The sequence below is a fragment of the Sinohyriopsis cumingii genome, chromosome 4 (assembly GCF_028554795.1).
Source record: "Sinohyriopsis cumingii isolate HCF-2022 chromosome 4, ASM2855479v2, whole genome shotgun sequence".
Classification (NCBI taxonomy): domain Eukaryota; kingdom Metazoa; phylum Mollusca; class Bivalvia; order Unionida; family Unionidae; genus Sinohyriopsis; species Sinohyriopsis cumingii.
The window spans coordinates 39,210,980-39,229,581 of record NC_142964.1 but is presented as its reverse complement, the minus strand read 5'-3'; the positions used below and the strand labels follow the sequence as shown (position 1 = coordinate 39,229,581).

At 34.7% G+C, this 18,602-nt stretch overlaps 8 non-coding genes across 8 annotated transcripts; all 8 read right to left on the bottom strand.

The window, feature by feature from the left end:
* Positions 1–174: 174 nt before the first annotated feature.
* Trnas-aga (transfer RNA serine (anticodon AGA)) lies at positions 175–256 on the bottom strand. The gene has a single exon. It is a non-coding gene; the product is annotated as a tRNA-Ser (tRNA).
* Positions 257–5,164: 4,908 nt separating this feature from the next.
* Positions 5,165–5,246, bottom strand: Trnas-aga (transfer RNA serine (anticodon AGA)). Its single transcript has one exon. It is a non-coding gene; the product is annotated as a tRNA-Ser (tRNA).
* A 256-nt stretch (positions 5,247–5,502) lies between these two features.
* On the bottom strand, positions 5,503–5,584 carry Trnas-uga (transfer RNA serine (anticodon UGA)). Its single transcript has one exon. It is a non-coding gene; the product is annotated as a tRNA-Ser (tRNA).
* A 387-nt stretch (positions 5,585–5,971) lies between these two features.
* Positions 5,972–6,053, bottom strand: Trnas-aga (transfer RNA serine (anticodon AGA)). The gene has a single exon. It is a non-coding gene; the product is annotated as a tRNA-Ser (tRNA).
* A 1,256-nt stretch (positions 6,054–7,309) lies between these two features.
* Positions 7,310–7,391, bottom strand: Trnas-aga (transfer RNA serine (anticodon AGA)). Its single transcript has one exon. It is a non-coding gene; the product is annotated as a tRNA-Ser (tRNA).
* Positions 7,392–12,299: 4,908 nt separating this feature from the next.
* Positions 12,300–12,381, bottom strand: Trnas-aga (transfer RNA serine (anticodon AGA)). The gene has a single exon. It is a non-coding gene; the product is annotated as a tRNA-Ser (tRNA).
* Positions 12,382–12,636: 255 nt separating this feature from the next.
* Trnas-uga (transfer RNA serine (anticodon UGA)) lies at positions 12,637–12,718 on the bottom strand. Its single transcript has one exon. It is a non-coding gene; the product is annotated as a tRNA-Ser (tRNA).
* Positions 12,719–13,107: 389 nt separating this feature from the next.
* Trnas-aga (transfer RNA serine (anticodon AGA)) lies at positions 13,108–13,189 on the bottom strand. The gene has a single exon. It is a non-coding gene; the product is annotated as a tRNA-Ser (tRNA).
* Between the last annotated feature and the right edge of the window lie 5,413 nt (positions 13,190–18,602).

Below are 18,602 nucleotides of genomic sequence, written 5' to 3'. Positions count from 1 at the left end.
CCTCGCGTCGAGCACCTGTGAGTGGTTGGAGTTATATTATAGCTGGTTTGAACCCGCGAAGAAAATCATAGGTTATAGGTAAAAACATATCCTATGTCATTGCGGGCAGTTTCCCTCTCTTGTACGGCTGATGTATTCTACTATCACACCTTTGACCCATATAAAAAAATATTACGTCGCCGGTAGGATTCGAACCTACGCGGGGAGACCCCAATAGATTTCTAGTCTATCGCCTTAACCACTCGGCCACGACGACTTCTACACCTATGTTGGGCACATTTTCATTTCGTCTCATTCTTGGACTTGATATATGAATTTCTCTCTCTTTTCAGATCACAATACTGTGTCTTTCACAGTGGATGGAGTTATATTATAGCTTGTTTGAACCCGTACCAATTTCATAAATGGAAATCTCTAATGTGATGGAAAGTGCACGGAACTTAATCAGTTCATTCACTGATTTATAATTTCTAACCTGGATGTGAACAAAGTGGCCATATCACTGGCATCCTCTTCGTCTTTCATGCTTAGCGGACTTTTCATACTAACACGGCGCCATATTGCAATATTCTTCTAAGCCTCATATTTAATCCAATCTCAGGGTAATCCTTCAAATTAATTTTTCTTTCCACTTTATCCTTTGACCCATGCTATACAAACTTGTGAAAGTGTGTATTGACTTCACTGTAGCACTGTGGATATGTTAATGAAAATCAAGATGCTTATCATTACTATCTATCACAATATAGTTCGAATCTTTTTAATCGAATGAATAAGCAGATTCTTGATTGCTCGAATTTTAGATGGGTTATTAAAGATTGCATTTCTCCAACGTTTGTTGACAACTTAACAAAGAAGACAGCAAACTCAGGAAATCCCCAATTAAGTTTATATTCGGGACGATATTTCATATTATAGCAATTCTACTTCTGATGGAAACCATATATATAGACCATACAGTATAGAACACTGATACAACAAATGTAAAGCAGACATCAAAAATGTCACTGATCCATAATAGCAAGTGACATATCAGCATATTGAGAAACAACCTATGTTATATTAACTATGTTTATTTCCATAATATGTTTAATTTTTCTTATCACTTGAGCTAACATCTATGCAAATAGGATGCAACTATATGGGGAGATTGGATCTCCCTGTCTACACACTCTTTCCATACCAAACCAATTAGAGACTTGACCATTATTAATTGCTCAAGATTTGATTTTCCGAGAAAAGAAGTTGTACCCAGTATATTATAAGTTTTTCAAACTTGGAAAACTTCATAAGTTTGCCACTAAATAGCGACGGAACTGTGTCAGATGGCTTTTCAAATAATCTCGTTAAAAGAAGTAGTCAAGGAATATTGGCGATTTCTAGATTAAGTCAGATAAGTTTCTTATGTTATCTTCAAATGTATCGTCCATTTATAAACGTTTTTTGTTTTTGTGTGTGGACGTTTTGCATATATGTGGGTAGCACAGTTTTAACTCTGACTGCAATTTCTGCAGAAGCAATTTTGCATTACACATGCGAATTTATATGAATTTCCAATATAACATATACTGTTTAGGCTTATAACCTTTTGGTATACATATAATCACAGTTCCCCTTCTCTCTACTTGAACGGTAATTCCCAATGTTAACCGCCCTCACTAGAAACTGTCCAATATCCTTTTTCATTAGGTATATTTTGTAAAACATTTGCATATTCTGTATATGATAAAGGACCGTTTCAGGAGAATTTATGTAAATAATACACTTTAGGAGTGTCACAACATTTAAGCGGCGTTCTTAAATCGGTAGGATCAACATCGCAATTTTTATATCATTTCATATAAGGTGCATTCCTATCATCTTACATTTCATTCCGTATGTTAAAGAACCACTGGTAGTAACAAGAGGCGGTATTAATTTCCTTATGAAGTTCTATTTGTTACTTGTATCTGGTCACTCTCTTCTTCTTCAAACTACATAGCTAAAGACCTAATCCATACAACATCCATCTATTTGTTTTTAATATCTTCTAACTCTTTCATTTTTCATCCCTCCGTTATATAAGTTCATTTTCACCACTTCTCTCTTTTAAATTCCTGATATTTGCAAGTAGTTGCCTTTCCTATAGATATAGGATATATTTCCTAAACGATGCAAATTAAATTGTTGTTCCTCTAATATTTAATTGAACCATTGACAATTTATAACAGGTTTGAAATCAGATATAGGAATATTTTCAAAATTATCCTATTGTTCACCGCATACATATTGATCTTTAATTTATTAGATAGCCTCCTTTACTCTTTCCACATGTCAATGTTCTTTTAGTAATAACTTAGTAAATTTCAAGAATGTTTCTCTGTTACATTCCTTTGGAAAACTGTCTTAATATTTTACAAAAGAATGATCAGTCCTATACACTGATTCAACACTTACAATTTCAGTAATTGTGAATGCAGTTTCGTACCAAAAGAAAGTCCATTCTCATTTGTTTCACTACGTTACCATTCCTCCAAGTTTAAATGTGGCTCCCATTTATTATTGTATTCCCTCAATACATCAACTAAATTATATTCTACGAATGTACCAAAGAAACTTTCTCTTGCATTTCGGTTATTTAAATTACAATAATTGAATATATCTATATAACATCGAAATCATCCTACCTTAAAATAAACAAAATTATTTTTATAATGCAAGATATATCTTTTTTTATCTCCAGGTAAAGTATGAATTGTCTTTATTGGTTCATAAATATTAACAGGTGTAGCAATTTAGTTGCCAATACAATTCTTCTTTTCCTGAGATCCCCTACCGCTGATAATTTAATGTAGCAATATTTATTGACACAGAATTCAACTTTAAAAACGTTTATAATCTTGTTAGTATGGTTATGTGGAGCGACCATAAAGAACTTATATAAACCAGGCCTACTAATGACGTTTACCAAAATTCTCTCCATTGTACAATATCAAGATTACTGCTAATAAAGTTTGTTTTTCTTTTTATCTTATATATCGACCATGATTGGAGTGAATTGTAGCATAGTAAGATCAAAGACAAATTCAAAAGGAAACGAATATGATGTCTGAAGATATTGTAAGTATGACAGAAGATATATCGAACGCAAGAACAGAAGGTAACAATAAGTAATATAACATAACAGATATTCTGAAGAAAATGTATAACATCAAGTTAAAGAAGGTGCTGCAATAACAATAAAAGAAGAAACATCAAGACATGTAGAATAAAGACATGAAAGGTGATCAGAGGATGATGCCAGCTTTGGTAAGCTTACAAAATCATGGAAGGTAGGACTGGGTATTTAAAAACCCAAATACAAAAGGAGAAGTTCATACGTGCGCTACTGTATAATGTACTGAACAAGTGCAAAATATATTTCTATTTAGTCCTTGAATGAAAAAACATTTATAGAAATGATCTTAAAAGTGTAGACTATAAACACGGTAATTTATACTTAAGTATGCGTATAAATCGATGTAGTTATCGAATATTGGAAGAGGTGTTCAATGAAACGGCACTTTTCTAAACCTGTAGTTGAAGCCACAAACACATGCAATTAGACAGAAGAGAGAAACTAATAATGATCCTCTCCCCTACTCTCCATTAAAACAAGGTAACTCTCGCGGTTCACAATCTAACCCGTCGATGATTATGTGCCACATTTCCTATATTGTATGTACATACAGTTAGTTAGCCGTAAATGACACCAACGTCAACAACATATTCCAAACCGTTTCCATTATATAAGATTTAAGTACCTTATTGATTTGTACAGGCCACATTTACTCGAAATTTCACCAATGCTTTTCGACTTGTTTCCCGGATCCTGTGTGTCGGCTTACAGTTCCTCTCTGTTTCGCAGCGAATGTGATTTGCTTGTGATTGCTTCAGTGATAGGACCTATCCTTCAGTAGGTCTTTTCAAACATCGCGGCTTATCGCTGCATCTCGGCCTAAGAAGTATCGAAGTAAAATGTTCCCCTTTATTAACCTGCTTTTCAAACTTTTTATATGGTGCTAAGGTTTTTGGATTTATGATCTCTCTCGCTCTCTTAGTTGCTAAGGCTGAAAGGTCACACATTCCTGCCAGTATACAGATTTAGGTTAAAGTTTCCTCGTAATGCTCTCATAATATGAGTGACCCCTTGGAAGGCAAGATAATTTGCATTGCTGTTTTACGTTTCTTTATAGATTTCAAATTCAAGAACACTTCCCTGGTAAGTGAATACATCGCTAATATCAATTATATTATGTTCAATCCCTTTCTTGTACATGATGGGTACTTTGTTTACTCTAATTAGTGTCTTCATCAATAAGTTCATGGCCATAAAATTATCCCCTATTTGAGATATATTTCTTTGTATTAAAAGTTTCCAAGCAGGTAAAACATAATGTCAGAGCATATTGTTCATCGTTTTAATAATTTGTTGCCATTTTCATCTGCTAATATGACAATAGTTTTGATTCCATGCGATCTTTGCAAACAAATCAAATACATCAATGGAAGTTTTAAGAAATTCGAAAAGAACCATCAAGAATCAAGGTAGTATCATCGCAAAATGTTGGAGCAAATATTCTGTTTCATGTAGTTCATTGCTTTTATTATTCCTATTATTTTTTCATAGTTTCGATCACACTTTTTGCACGTAGTAAAAATAGACATTTAGATAGTGAGTCACCCTGTTAACAGCTTCTGCAGACATTCTTCATATATATTCCGACATATCATTAATCAGCATCAATATGGATTGTGTTTCTCAAGACGTCTGGCACCCGTCCGCCTCCTCCAACCCACCAACCCCATTTGTACGCTACATTTGAAGACGGCAAGACCTCTGGCAACCATCCTCTCCTCCTCCATCTGTCCGCTACAGTTGAAGATGTAAAGAGCAGAGGTTTATGTAGCAGAGTGTTGTGCATATCATCAGGCGGTATGACCAGCTAGATGTAGTAATGGCTTGTTTAAATTTTTACACTCACGTGACAATTAATCATCATCAATATAAAACAAAATTTAACTCGTGAAGAAAATCATAGGTCATAGGTAAAAACATATCCCTATGTCATCGCGGGCAGTTTCCCTCTCTTGTACGACTGATATATTCTACCATCACACCTTTGACCCATATAAAAAAATATTACGTCGCCGGTAGGATTCGAACCTACGCGGGGAGACCCCAATAGATTTCTAGTCTATCGCCTTAACCACTCGGCCACGACGACTTCTACACCTAGGTTTGGCACATTTTCATTTCTTTTCATTCTTGGACTTGATACATGAATTTCTCTCTCTTTTCAGATCACTATAATGTGTCTTTCACAGTGGATGGAGTTATATTATAGCTTGCTTGAACCCATGAAGAAAATCATAGGTTATAGGTAAATAAAATATCCCTATGTCATCGCCGTCAGTTTCCGTCTTTTGTACGGCTCGTGTATTCTACTATCACAACACTCTGCCATATAAAAAAAAATAAAACGTCGCCGGTAGGATTCGAACCTACGCGGGGAAACCCCAATAGATTTCAAGTCTATCGCCTTAACCACTCGGCCACGACGACTTCTACACCTATGTTTGGCAAATTCGCGTTTTGTTTCATTTTGGAACTGATACAGGAATTTGTCTCTCTCTTTTCATATCACAATACTGTGTCTTTCACAGTTGATGCACAGGTGCTCGACGCGAGCTTGATGTTGAGAAGATTTAAAAAAAACAATAATATAACGGAAAATATCATAAAGAGCGATTAATTATTTTTTTTTCTCAACATCAACCTCGCGTCGAGCACCTGTGAATGGATGGAGTTATAGTATAGCTGGTTTGAACCCGCGAAGAAAATCATAGGTTATAGGTAAAAACATATCGTATGTCCTCGCGGGCAGTTTCCCTCTCTTGTACGGCTGATGTATTCTACTATCACACCTTTGACCCATATAAAAAAATATTACGTCGCCGGTAGGATTCGAACCTACGCGGGGAGACCCCAATAGATTTCTAGTCTATCGCCTTAACCACTCGGCCACGACGACTTCTACACCTACGTTTGGCACATTTTCGTTTCGTTTCATTTTTGAGTTGATACAGGAATTTCTCTCTCGTTTCAGATCACAATACTGTGTCTTTCACAGTGGATGCACAGGTGCTCGACGCGAGCTTGATGTTGAGAAGATTAAAAAAACAGTAATATAAAGGAAAATATCATACAGAGTGACAAAAATACCTTAGATTGCCCCCATGACCCCTTCTGACATAGGCCCTCTCTATCATAATGTATAAGAGAGAAGGTACGGAACTTCCGAATACTTCATTCCACCCATGACCCTCGATTTCCATCTGCTATTTCCGTTTTTCAAGGCACACGATCATACTCTATGACTTGTTTTACTCCTGTGATATCTATCCATCAAGCCATCATTGACGTTTCTGCGTTGTACCAAACTCAAGTTACGGGCTCCGAAACGTGCGATTTTTGCGAATTGTTTCGTTTTGGAGAAGTGCGTGCACATGTGAAAACCGCTACATGTACCATGTTTTCAACTCTATGGTGCATCCCTTCTTGAATTACAGAACAGTGGTAGATGCAAAAGTACGTTTTTACTTACCATTAACTCGATTTAACTTTGTTAATCCTGTTCTATGCAAGAATTAGACACTGTCTTCTTCACGGCACATACATTGTATAGATGCGACTCTATTTTCAAAATAGGTAAACTATGCGGCACACACGTCAACGCCGAAATATGATTGGCTCAAAAGGTTTTACTTATTATCATATGAGCTCGGACTTATCTCAGAGTAAACAAATCGCACGTTTCGGAGTCCGTAACTTCAGTTGGATACATCGCAGAAAAGTCAATAATGGCTTGATGGATAGAAAAATATCTCAGGAGTAAAACAAGCAATATAGTTTGGTCATGTGCCTTAAAAAACGGAAATAGCAGAAGGAAATCGAGGGTCATGGGTGGAATGACGTATTTGGAAGTTCCGTACCTTCTCTCTTATATATTATGATAGAGAGGGTCCTATATCAGAATGGGTCATGGGGGTAATCTAAGGTATTGTTGTCACTCTGTATGATTTTTTTATTTAGATTTTTTTTTCTCAACATCAACCTCGCGTCGAGCACCTGTGAGTGGTTGGAGTTATATTATAGCTGGTTTGAACCCGCGAAGAAAATCATAGGTTATAGGTAAAAACATATCCTATGTCATTGCGGGCAGTTTCCCTCTCTTGTACGGCTGATGTATTCTACTATCACACCTTTGACCCATATAAAAAAATATTACGTCGCCGGTAGGATTCGAACCTACGCGGGGAGACCCCAATAGATTTCTAGTCTATCGCCTTAACCACTCGGCCACGACGACTTCTACACCTATGTTGGGCACATTTTCATTTCGTCTCATTCTTGGACTTGATATATGAATTTCTCTCTCTTTTCAGATCACAATACTGTGTCTTTCACAGTGGATGGAGTTATATTATAGCTTGTTTGAACCCGTACCAATTTCATAAATGGAAATCTCTAATGTGATGGAAAGTGCACGGAACTTAATCAGTTCATTCACTGATTTATAATTTCTAACCTGGATGTGAACAAAGTGGCCATATCACTGGCATCCTCTTCGTCTTTCATGCTTAGCGGACTTTTCATACTAACACGGCGCCATATTGCAATATTCTTCTAAGCCTCATATTTAATCCAATCTCAGGGTAATCCTTCAAATTAATTTTTCTTTCCACTTTATCCTTTGACCCATGCTATACAAACTTGTGAAAGTGTGTATTGACTTCACTGTAGCACTGTGGATATGTTAATGAAAATCAAGATGCTTATCATTACTATCTATCACAATATAGTTCGAATCTTTTTAATCGAATGAATAAGCAGATTCTTGATTGCTCGAATTTTAGATGGGTTATTAAAGATTGCATTTCTCCAACGTTTGTTGACAACTTAACAAAGAAGACAGCAAACTCAGGAAATCCCCAATTAAGTTTATATTCGGGACGATATTTCATATTATAGCAATTCTACTTCTGATGGAAACCATATATATAGACCATACAGTATAGAACACTGATACAACAAATGTAAAGCAGACATCAAAAATGTCACTGATCCATAATAGCAAGTGACATATCAGCATATTGAGAAACAACCTATGTTATATTAACCATGTTTATTTCCATAATATGTTTAATTTTTCTTATCACTTGAGCTAACATCTATGCAAATAGGATGCAACTATATGGGGAGATTGGATCTCCCTGTCTACACACTCTTTCCATACCAAACCAATTAGAGACTTGACCATTATTAATTGCTCAAGATTTGATTTTCCGAGAAAAGAAGTTGTACCCAGTATATTATAAGTTTTTCAAACTTGGAAAACTTCATAAGTTTGCCACTAAATAGCGACGGAACTGTGTCAGATGGCTTTTCAAATAATCTCGTTAAAAGAAGTAGTCAAGGAATATTGGCGATTTCTAGATTAAGTCAGATAAGTTTCTTATGTTATCTTCAAATGTATCGTCCATTTATAAACGTTTTTTGTTTTTGTGTGTGGACGTTTTGCATATATGTGGGTAGCACAGTTTTAACTCTGACTGCAATTTCTGCAGAAGCAATTTTGCATTACACATGCGAATTTATATGAATTTCCAATATAACATATACTGTTTAGGCTTATAACCTTTTGGTATACATATAATCACAGTTCCCCTTCTCTCTACTTGAACGGTAATTCCCAATGTTAACCGCCCTCACTAGAAACTGTCCAATATCCTTTTTCATTAGGTATATTTTGTAAAACATTTGCATATTCTGTATATGATAAAGGACCGTTTCAGGAGAATTTATGTAAATAATACACTTTAGGAGTGTCACAACATTTAAGCGGCGTTCTTAAATCGGTAGGATCAACATCGCAATTTTTATATCATTTCATATAAGGTGCATTCCTATCATCTTACATTTCATTCCGTATGTTAAAGAACCACTGGTAGTAACAAGAGGCGGTATTAATTTCCTTATGAAGTTCTATTTGTTACTTGTATCTGGTCACTCTCTTCTTCTTCAAACTACATAGCTAAAGACCTAATCCATACAACATCCATCTATTTGTTTTTAATATCTTCTAACTCTTTCATTTTTCATCCCTCCGTTATATAAGTTCATTTTCACCACTTCTCTCTTTTAAATTCCTGATATTTGCAAGTAGTTGCCTTTCCTATAGATATAGGTTATATTTCCTAAACGATGCAAATTAAATTGTTGTTCCTCTAATATTTAATTGAACCATTGACAATTTATAACAGGTTTGAAATCAGATATAGGAATATTTTCAAAATTATCCTATTGTTCACCGCATACATATTGATCTTTAATTTATTAGATAGCCTCCTTTACTCTTTCCACATGTCAATGTTCTTTTAGTAATAACTTAGTAAATTTCAAGAATGTTTCTCTGTTACATTCCTTTGGAAAACTGTCTTAATATTTTACAAAAGAATGATCAGTCCTATACACTGATTCAACACTTACAATTTCAGTAATTGTGAATGCAGTTTCGTACCAAAAGAAAGTCCATTCTCATTTGTTTCACTACGTTACCATTCCTCCAAGTTTAAATGTGGCTCCCATTTATTATTGTATTCCCTCAATACATCAACTAAATTATATTCTACGAATGTACCAAAGAAACTTTCTCTTGCATTTCGGTTATTTAAATTACAATAATTGAATATATCTATATAACATCGAAATCATCCTACCTTAAAATAAACAAAATTATTTTTATAATGCAAGATATATCTTTTTTTATCTCCAGGTAAAGTATGAATTGTCTTTATTGGTTCATAAATATTAACAGGTGTAGCAATTTAGTTGCCAATACAATTCTTCTTTTCCTGAGATCCCCTACCGCTGATAATTTAATGTAGCAATATTTATTGACACAGAATTCAACTTTAAAAACGTTTATAATCTTGTTAGTATGGTTATGTGGAGCGACCATAAAGAACTTATATAAACCAGGCCTACTAATGACGTTTACCAAAATTCTCTCCATTGTACAATATCAAGATTACTGCTAATAAAGTTTGTTTTTCTTTTTATCTTATATATCGACCATGATTGGAGTGAATTGTAGCATAGTAAGATCAAAGACAAATTCAAAAGGAAACGAATATGATGTCTGAAGATATTGTAAGTATGACAGAAGATATATCGAACGCAAGAACAGAAGGTAACAATAAGTAATATAACATAACAGATATTCTGAAGAAAATGTATAACATCAAGTTAAAGAAGGTGCTGCAATAACAATAAAAGAAGAAACATCAAGACATGTAGAATAAAGACATGAAAGGTGATCAGAGGATGATGCCAGCTTTGGTAAGCTTACAAAATCATGGAAGGTAGGACTGGGTATTTAAAAACCCAAATACAAAAGGAGAAGTTCATACGTGCGCTACTGTATAATGTACTGAACAAGTGCAAAATATATTTCTATTTAGTCCTTGAATGAAAAAACGTTTATAGAAATGATCTTAAAAGTGTAGACTATAAACACGGTAATTTATACTTAAGTATGCGTATAAATCGATGTAGTTATCGAATATTGGAAGAGGTGTTCAATGAAACGGCACTTTTCTAAACCTGTAGTTGAAGCCACAAACACATGCAATTAGACAGAAGAGAGAAACTAATAATGATCCTCTCCCCTACTCTCCATTAAAACAAGGTAACTCTCGCGGTTCACAATCTAACCCGTCGATGATTATGTGCCACATTTCCTATATTGTATGTACATACAGTTAGTTAGCCGTAAATGACACCAACGTCAACAACATATTCCAAACCGTTTCCATTATATAAGATTTAAGTACCTTATTGATTTGTACAGGCCACATTTACTCGAAATTTCACCAATGCTTTTCGACTTGTTTCCCGGATCCTGTGTGTCGGCTTACAGTTCCTCTCTGTTTCGCAGCGAATGTGATTTGCTTGTGATTGCTTCAGTGATAGGACCTATCCTTCAGTAGGTCTTTTCAAACATCGCGGCTTATCGCTGCATCTCGGCCTAAGAAGTATCGAAGTAAAATGTTCCCCTTTATTAACCTGCTTTTCAAACTTTTTATATGGTGCTAAGGTTTTTGGATTTATGATCTCTCTCGCTCTCTTAGTTGCTAAGGCTGAAAGGTCACACATTCCTGCCAGTATACAGATTTAGGTTAAAGTTTCCTCGTAATGCTCTCATAATATGAGTGACCCCTTGGAAGGCAAGATAATTTGCATTGCTGTTTTACGTTTCTTTATAGATTTCAAATTCAAGAACACTTCCCTGGTAAGTGAATACATCGCTAATATCAATTATGTTATGTTCAATCCCTTTCTTGTACATGATGGGTACTTTGTTTACTCTAATTAGTGTCTTCATCAATAAGTTCATGGCCATAAAATTATCCCCTATTTGAGATATATTTCTTTGTATTAAAAGTTTCCAAGCAGGTAAAACATAATGTCAGAGCATATTGTTCATCGTTTTAATAATTTGTTGCCATTTTCATCTGCTAATATGACAATAGTTTTGATTCCATGCGATCTTTGCAAACAAATCAAATACATCAATGGAAGTTTTAAGAAATTCGAAAAGAACCATCAAGAATCAAGGTAGTATCATCGCAAAATGTTGGAGCAAATATTCTGTTTCATGTAGTTCATTGCTTTTATTATTCCTATTATTTTTTCATAGTTTCGATCACACTTTTTGCACGTAGTAAAAATAGACATTTAGATAGTGAGTCACCCTGTTAACAGCTTCTGCAGACATTCTTCATATATATTCCGACATATCATTAATCAGCATCAATATGGATTGTGTTTCTCAAGACGTCTGGCACCCGTCCGACTCCTCCAACCCACCAACCCCATTTGTACGCTACATTTGAAGACGGCAAGACCTCTGGCAACCATCCTCTCCTCCTCCATCTGTCCGCTACAGTTGAAGATGTAAAGAGCAGAGGATTATGTAGCAGAGTGTTGTGCATATCATCAGGCGGTATGACCAGCTAGATGTAGTAATGGCTTGTTTAAATTTTTACACTCACGTGACAATTAATCATCATCAATATAAAACAAAATTTAACTCGTGAAGAAAATCATAGGTCATAGGTAAAAACATATCCCTATGTCATCGCGGGCAGTTTCCCTCTCTTGTACGACTGATATATTCTACTATCACACCTTTGACCCATATAAAAAAATATTACGTCGCCGGTAGGATTCGAACCTACGCGGGGAGACCCCAATAGATTTCTAGTCTATCGCCTTAACCACTCGGCCACGACGACTTCTACACCTAGGTTTGGCACATTTTCATTTCGTCTCATTCTTGGACTTGATACATGAATTTCTCTCTCTTTTCAGATCACTATAATGTGTCTTTCACAGTGGATGGAGTTATATTATAGCTTGCTTGAACCCATGAAGAAAATCATAGGTTATAGGTAAATAAAATATCCCTATGTCATCGCCGTCAGTTTCCGTCTTTTGTACGGCTCGTGTATTCTACTATCACAACACTCTGCCATAAAAAAAAAATAATACGTCGCCGGTAGGATTCGAACCTACGCGGGGAAACCCCAATAGATTTCAAGTCTATCGCCTTAACCACTCGGCCACGACGACTTCTACACCTATGTTTGGCAAATTCGCGTTTTGTTTTATTTTGGAACTGATACAGGAATTTGTCTCTCTCTTTTCATATCACAATACTGTGTCTTTCACAGTTGATGCACAGGTGCTCGACGCGAGCTTGATATTGAGAAGATTTAAAAAAAACAATAATGTAAAGGAAAATATCTTAAAGAGCGATTAATTATTTTTTTTTTTCTCAACATCAACCTCGCGTCGAGCACCTGTGAGTGGATGGAGTTATAGTATAGCTGGTTTGAACCCGCGAAGAAAATCATAGGTTATAGGTAAAAACATATCGTATGTCCTCGCGGGCAGTTTCCCTCTCTTGTACGGCTGATGTATTCTACTATCACACCTTTGACCCATATAAAAAAATATTACGTCGCCGGTAGGATTCGAACCTACGCGGGGAGACCCCAATAGATTTCTAGTCTATCGCCTTAACCACTCGGCCACGACGACTTCTACACCTACGTTTGGCACATTTTCGTTTCGTTTCATTTTTGAGTTGATACAGGAATTTCTCTCTCGTTTCAGATCACAATGCTGTGTCTTTCACAGTGGATGCACAGGTGCTCGACGCGAGCTTGATGTTGAGAAGATTAAAAAAACAGTAATATAAAGGAAAATATCATACAGAGTGACAAAAATACCTTAGATTGCCCCCATGACCCCTTCTGACATAGGCCCTCTCTATCATAATGTATAAGAGAGAAGGTACGGAACTTCCGAATACTTCATTCCACCCATGACCCTCGATTTCCATCTGCTATTTCCGTTTTTCAAGGCACACGATCATACTCTATGACTTGTTTTACTCCTGTGATATCTATCCATCAAGCCATCATTGACGTTTCTGCGTTGTACCAAACTCAAGTTACGGGCTCCGAAACGTGCGATTTTTGCGAATTGTTTCGTTTTGGAGAAGTGCGTGCACATGTGAAAACCGCTACATGTACCATGTTTTCAACTCTATGGTGCATCCCTTCTTGAATTACAGAACAGTGGTAGATGCAAAAGTACGTTTTTACTTACCATTAACTCGATTTAACTTTGTTAATCCTGTTCTATGCAAGAATTAGACACTGTCTTCTTCACGGCACATACATTGTATAGATGCGACTCTATTTTCAAAATAGGTAAACTATGCGGCACACACGTCAACGCCGAAATATGATTGGCTCAAAAGGTTTTACTTATTATCATATGAGCTCGGACTTATCTCAGAGTAAACAAATCGCACGTTTCGGAGTCCGTAACTTCAGTTGGATACATCGCAGAAAAGTCAATAATGGCTTGATGGATAGAAAAATATCTCAGGAGTAAAACAAGCAATATAGTTTGGTCATGTGCCTTAAAAAACGGAAATAGCAGAAGGAAATCGAGGGTCATGGGTGGAATGACGTATTTGGAAGTTCCGTACCTTCTCTCTTATATATTATGATAGAGAGGGTCCTATATCAGAATGGGTCATGGGGGTAATCTAAGGTATTGTTGTCACTCTGTATGATTTTTTTATTTAGATTTTTTTTTCTCAACATCAACCTCGCGTCGAGCACCTGTGAGTGGTTGGAGTTATATTATAGCTGGTTTGAACCCGCGAAGAAAATCATAGGTTATAGGTAAAAACATATCCTATGTCATTGCGGGCAGTTTCCCTCTCTTGTACGGCTGATGTATTCTACTATCACACCTTTGACCCATATAAAAAAATATTACGTCGCCGGTAGGATTCGAACCTACGCGGGGAGACCCCAATAGATTTCTAGTCTATCGCCTTTTTTTTTTTTTTCTTTATTTAAAAAACGCTTTGTACAGTATATAAGTTAAAAATATACAGTCAGTATGTACATAGTAGTTTGTAATGCTATAGTACAAAATAATGGTTCTACAATAGTATTTTGTAATGCTATATTACAAAACAATGATTCTACAACAGTTTTTTGTTAAGCTATATTACAGAACAATGATTCTAAAATTTTATTTTGTAATCCTATAGTACAAAACAATGATTCTACAATGTAATAAACACTTTATCCTCTTCTATTCTCATTAAAGGATTATCTTTTACAAAATACTTCGTAATCAAAGTCTGATTTTTGTCTTTGTAATGTTGATACGCATATAATATATATTTTCTAGTCAAATATTGGAACAATCTTTCGATGTCTATTTGTTTCCCTAATAAAGACATAATGTTTCTTCTTTTGTAAATGCACAATCGAGCAATGCTCAGAATGTAGTTCAAAAAATAACTATTTACTGATTTTGTTTCTTTGTTATATCCTATCATGAGCATTTGTTCAAAAGAAGTGCTATTGAGAACACCAACTCTACAATTTTTAAAAAGAATCTCAACTATATATACAATATAATTCTTAAAAGAGCTTAATTCAGGACATTTCAAAAACATGTGAAATAAATCCTCTGTTTCCAACTGGCACACTGGACATAAGTCATTATCAATTTTGCCATAGTATTTTAGTCTCTCTTTTGTAAATATTCGATTGTGCATTATTCTGTAATCCAAATCTTTACAATCTGGGGTCTTGAAAGGTAGGTGTATCAATTTCCAGTATTTATGCTTTTCCAAACTAAATATCTTACTCCAAAAGGAAACAGAAGCTGGTTCTTGAAAAATCAACGTACATAAAAGCTTGTAAAATAGTTGTGTTGTACATAAACAGAGGTCATATAATTTTGTATCAACTCTGAGAAACATATTATTTCTCCCATTGGTTACAGTGGGTTTTGGCTCTGTTGCAACAATATTTCTCCAGCCTAATGGTATACTTTCTATTATGCAATTATAGTCTTTTTTTATCTTATCTGTTTTGATCTCAGAATTTGATTTGTATATCATTTCTTGAATAGCTCTATAAGGTAGTATTCCAGGTACAAATTCATATGTAATATCCTGAACACGAACAATTCCTGCTTCTATAAATTCTGCGAAAAACAACGTTTTACCAGCACATGTAATATTAGGATTTAAAAAGAGAGGTTGTTCAAAAACATTCCTCACATCAATATTTGTATCGATATTATTTCTAAGTTTTTCCCATGCATGAAACATTTCTCTGTAAAATATAGGTAGGGTATTCAATTGTTGCTTATTTAAAGACATGAGAAACAACTCTTTGGTCAACCTCATGTTCAGGACAGTAGATAAAAAGTGATCAAAGGTATTTTTCCACATAGCATGGCAATTCACATCAAAGTATCTTTTTAAAAATTTTAGTCTGAATGCATACATTTTCATCTTTATATCAGTTAACTGTAGTCCGCCATTTCGCTTATCACCAATTATTGTATAATAGTGAACCAAATGGGACTTTCCTGACCAGATAAATCTGAGAAATAATTGCTTCAATTCATCAGCAATCATATCAGGAAGAGGCTGAACTGACACTATGTACAATACTCTAGAAACTAATAAGTTATTAACAACTGTTACTTTTCCTTGTATTGTCAAATATCTCTGTGACCACAGTTGTAATAAGTTTTTAATTTTAGACAATCTATCATTCCAGTTCAGTTGCTCACATAACTTTGCACATTTTCCAACATAAGCTCCCAAAATTAAGATGACGTGATCACACATTTGAATTTGTAATTGTTTGCAATAATCATCAGTAAGTTTACCAGATCCAATACACAGAAGTTCTGTCTTTTCCTTGTTCACCTTTGCACCAGATCCTTTACAATACAAGTCAAGTACATTAAAAGATTGATTAATGGATTGTGTGTCCGCTAATGTCAAGGTTGTATCATCTGCATGTTGAAAAACTTTACTTGTATTACTAGACAGTGGGAGCGGAATACCTTTGATAGTGGGATTTGCTTTGATAGCGAGTCCTAAGGGTTCTGCTGCTAATACATATAACATTGCTGATATAGGACAACCTTGTCTGACTGAATTTTTAATTAAAAAGGGTTTCGTTAGATGACCATTGCATTTAACACTACTTTTAATTTCATTATAAAATATCTTTATCCACTGAATAAAATTGTCACCAAAACCGAACTTTCGTAAAACAGAAATCAAATATGAGTGGCAAACTCTGTCAAACGCTTTTTCTTGATCAATTTTTAAGATATATCCCTCAAGATTGTCTCTCTCAACCATATCTATAATATCTCTTACAGTGACTATAGTATCAGCAATATCTCTCCCAACTATACAACATGTCTGAGTTTGAGAAATAATTTTGGGTAATACCATTTTTAAACGTGTAGACAAAATCCTTGCCAAAATTTTATAATCTACATTAAGTAAACTGATAGGACGCCAATTTTGCAATCTTCTATTATCCCCCTTATTTTTATAAATAAGTGATATAACCCCAAATCTCATTGATCTCGACATAATATTGTCATTCTTAACACTCTGAAAGATGTGCAACAGAATATCATATATACAATCATAAAATTTACAATACCACTCTACTGTCAATCCGTCCGGGCCGGGGCTTTTATTTTTAGCCATCCCTTTTATAGCTGTATGTATTTCATCAACTGTTATTATGGCATCACACATATCTTTATCCTCATCAGATACAGAACAGTTTACAAAATTTAAAAGTGAATCAGTACAATTATCATCAACAGTTACCGAAGAATATAAATGACTATAAAACTGATGTATTTCATCTAAGATTCCGCTTGTATTTGAAATAATTACACCATCATCATCAATCAATTCATTGATTACATTTTTGTTGTGTCGATATTTCTCAAGATTTAGAAAATATTTAGTATTTCTATCGCTTTCAATTGCCCATTTGGCCTTAGATCTCAATATAGCACCCCGACAAAAATCAGTTTCATAGTCACTTAGCTGATGTTTTAGTTCTTCATATTTGTTAATGTCATATGGTTCTTTATTTGCGACTTTTTCTGAAAATGATTTTAATTTATTTTGCAATGTAAAGTATTCTTTTAATCTTTCCTTATTTCTTCTTGTACAGTATACTTGGGAAAATTTTTTAATTTTGTATTTTACATTATCCCACCAAATGAGTGGTTCACTGAAATACATTTCGTCAGTTTTTCCCTCGGTAAGAATTGATTTCACTCTTTGTACATATTTTTCCTCAAAAAGAACATTGTTATTTAATATCCATAATCCGGGCCCTGTTTCCACTTTGCAGGTATTTAGTTTAAGGTATACAAAAGAATGATCACTAAAGGATGTATCTGCATAATAAATATTTTGCACATTGGAGTGCAATTTTGAGGAAATCAAAAAATAATCTATTCTACTCTGCTTCATTTCGCCTAGTACAACTTGTTTTCTGGAGAAACTACGAGTACTAGGATTTCGTGATCTCCATAAATCGGTAATATTCCTATCATGAATAATTTTATAAAGTTCACGCACTGCTACATCATCAATATGTAAGGCTTTGTTATATCGATCAATACCTGCTAAAGTTGTATTAAAATCACCAGCCAGGATAGTGCTATCACTAGTACTGTTATGTAAATATGTATTTAGCTTCATGAAAAAGTTAAACCTTTCCTTCACAACATTTGGAGCATAAATATTGATTAAATCAATCACTTTATCATCAATAGCTATTTTAAGATGTAAAATCCTACCCTTTTCAATCATTTCTTGTGTCACCTGATTTCTCAATTCTCTCACTACTAAAACAGCTACACCTGCCCTCCTATTGTCAGCATTACTATAAAATATGTCACCATTCCAAATCTCATTTTCTCTAATACTTTCAACAAACTCATCATCCCAAAAGGTTTCTTGCAATAATAAAATATGGCCTCTTTTCTCTTTAAATATTTCTAAAACAGACTTTAGTTTATTCAAATTACGCAAGCCATTTACATTTAGAGATACAATATTTAAAGCCAT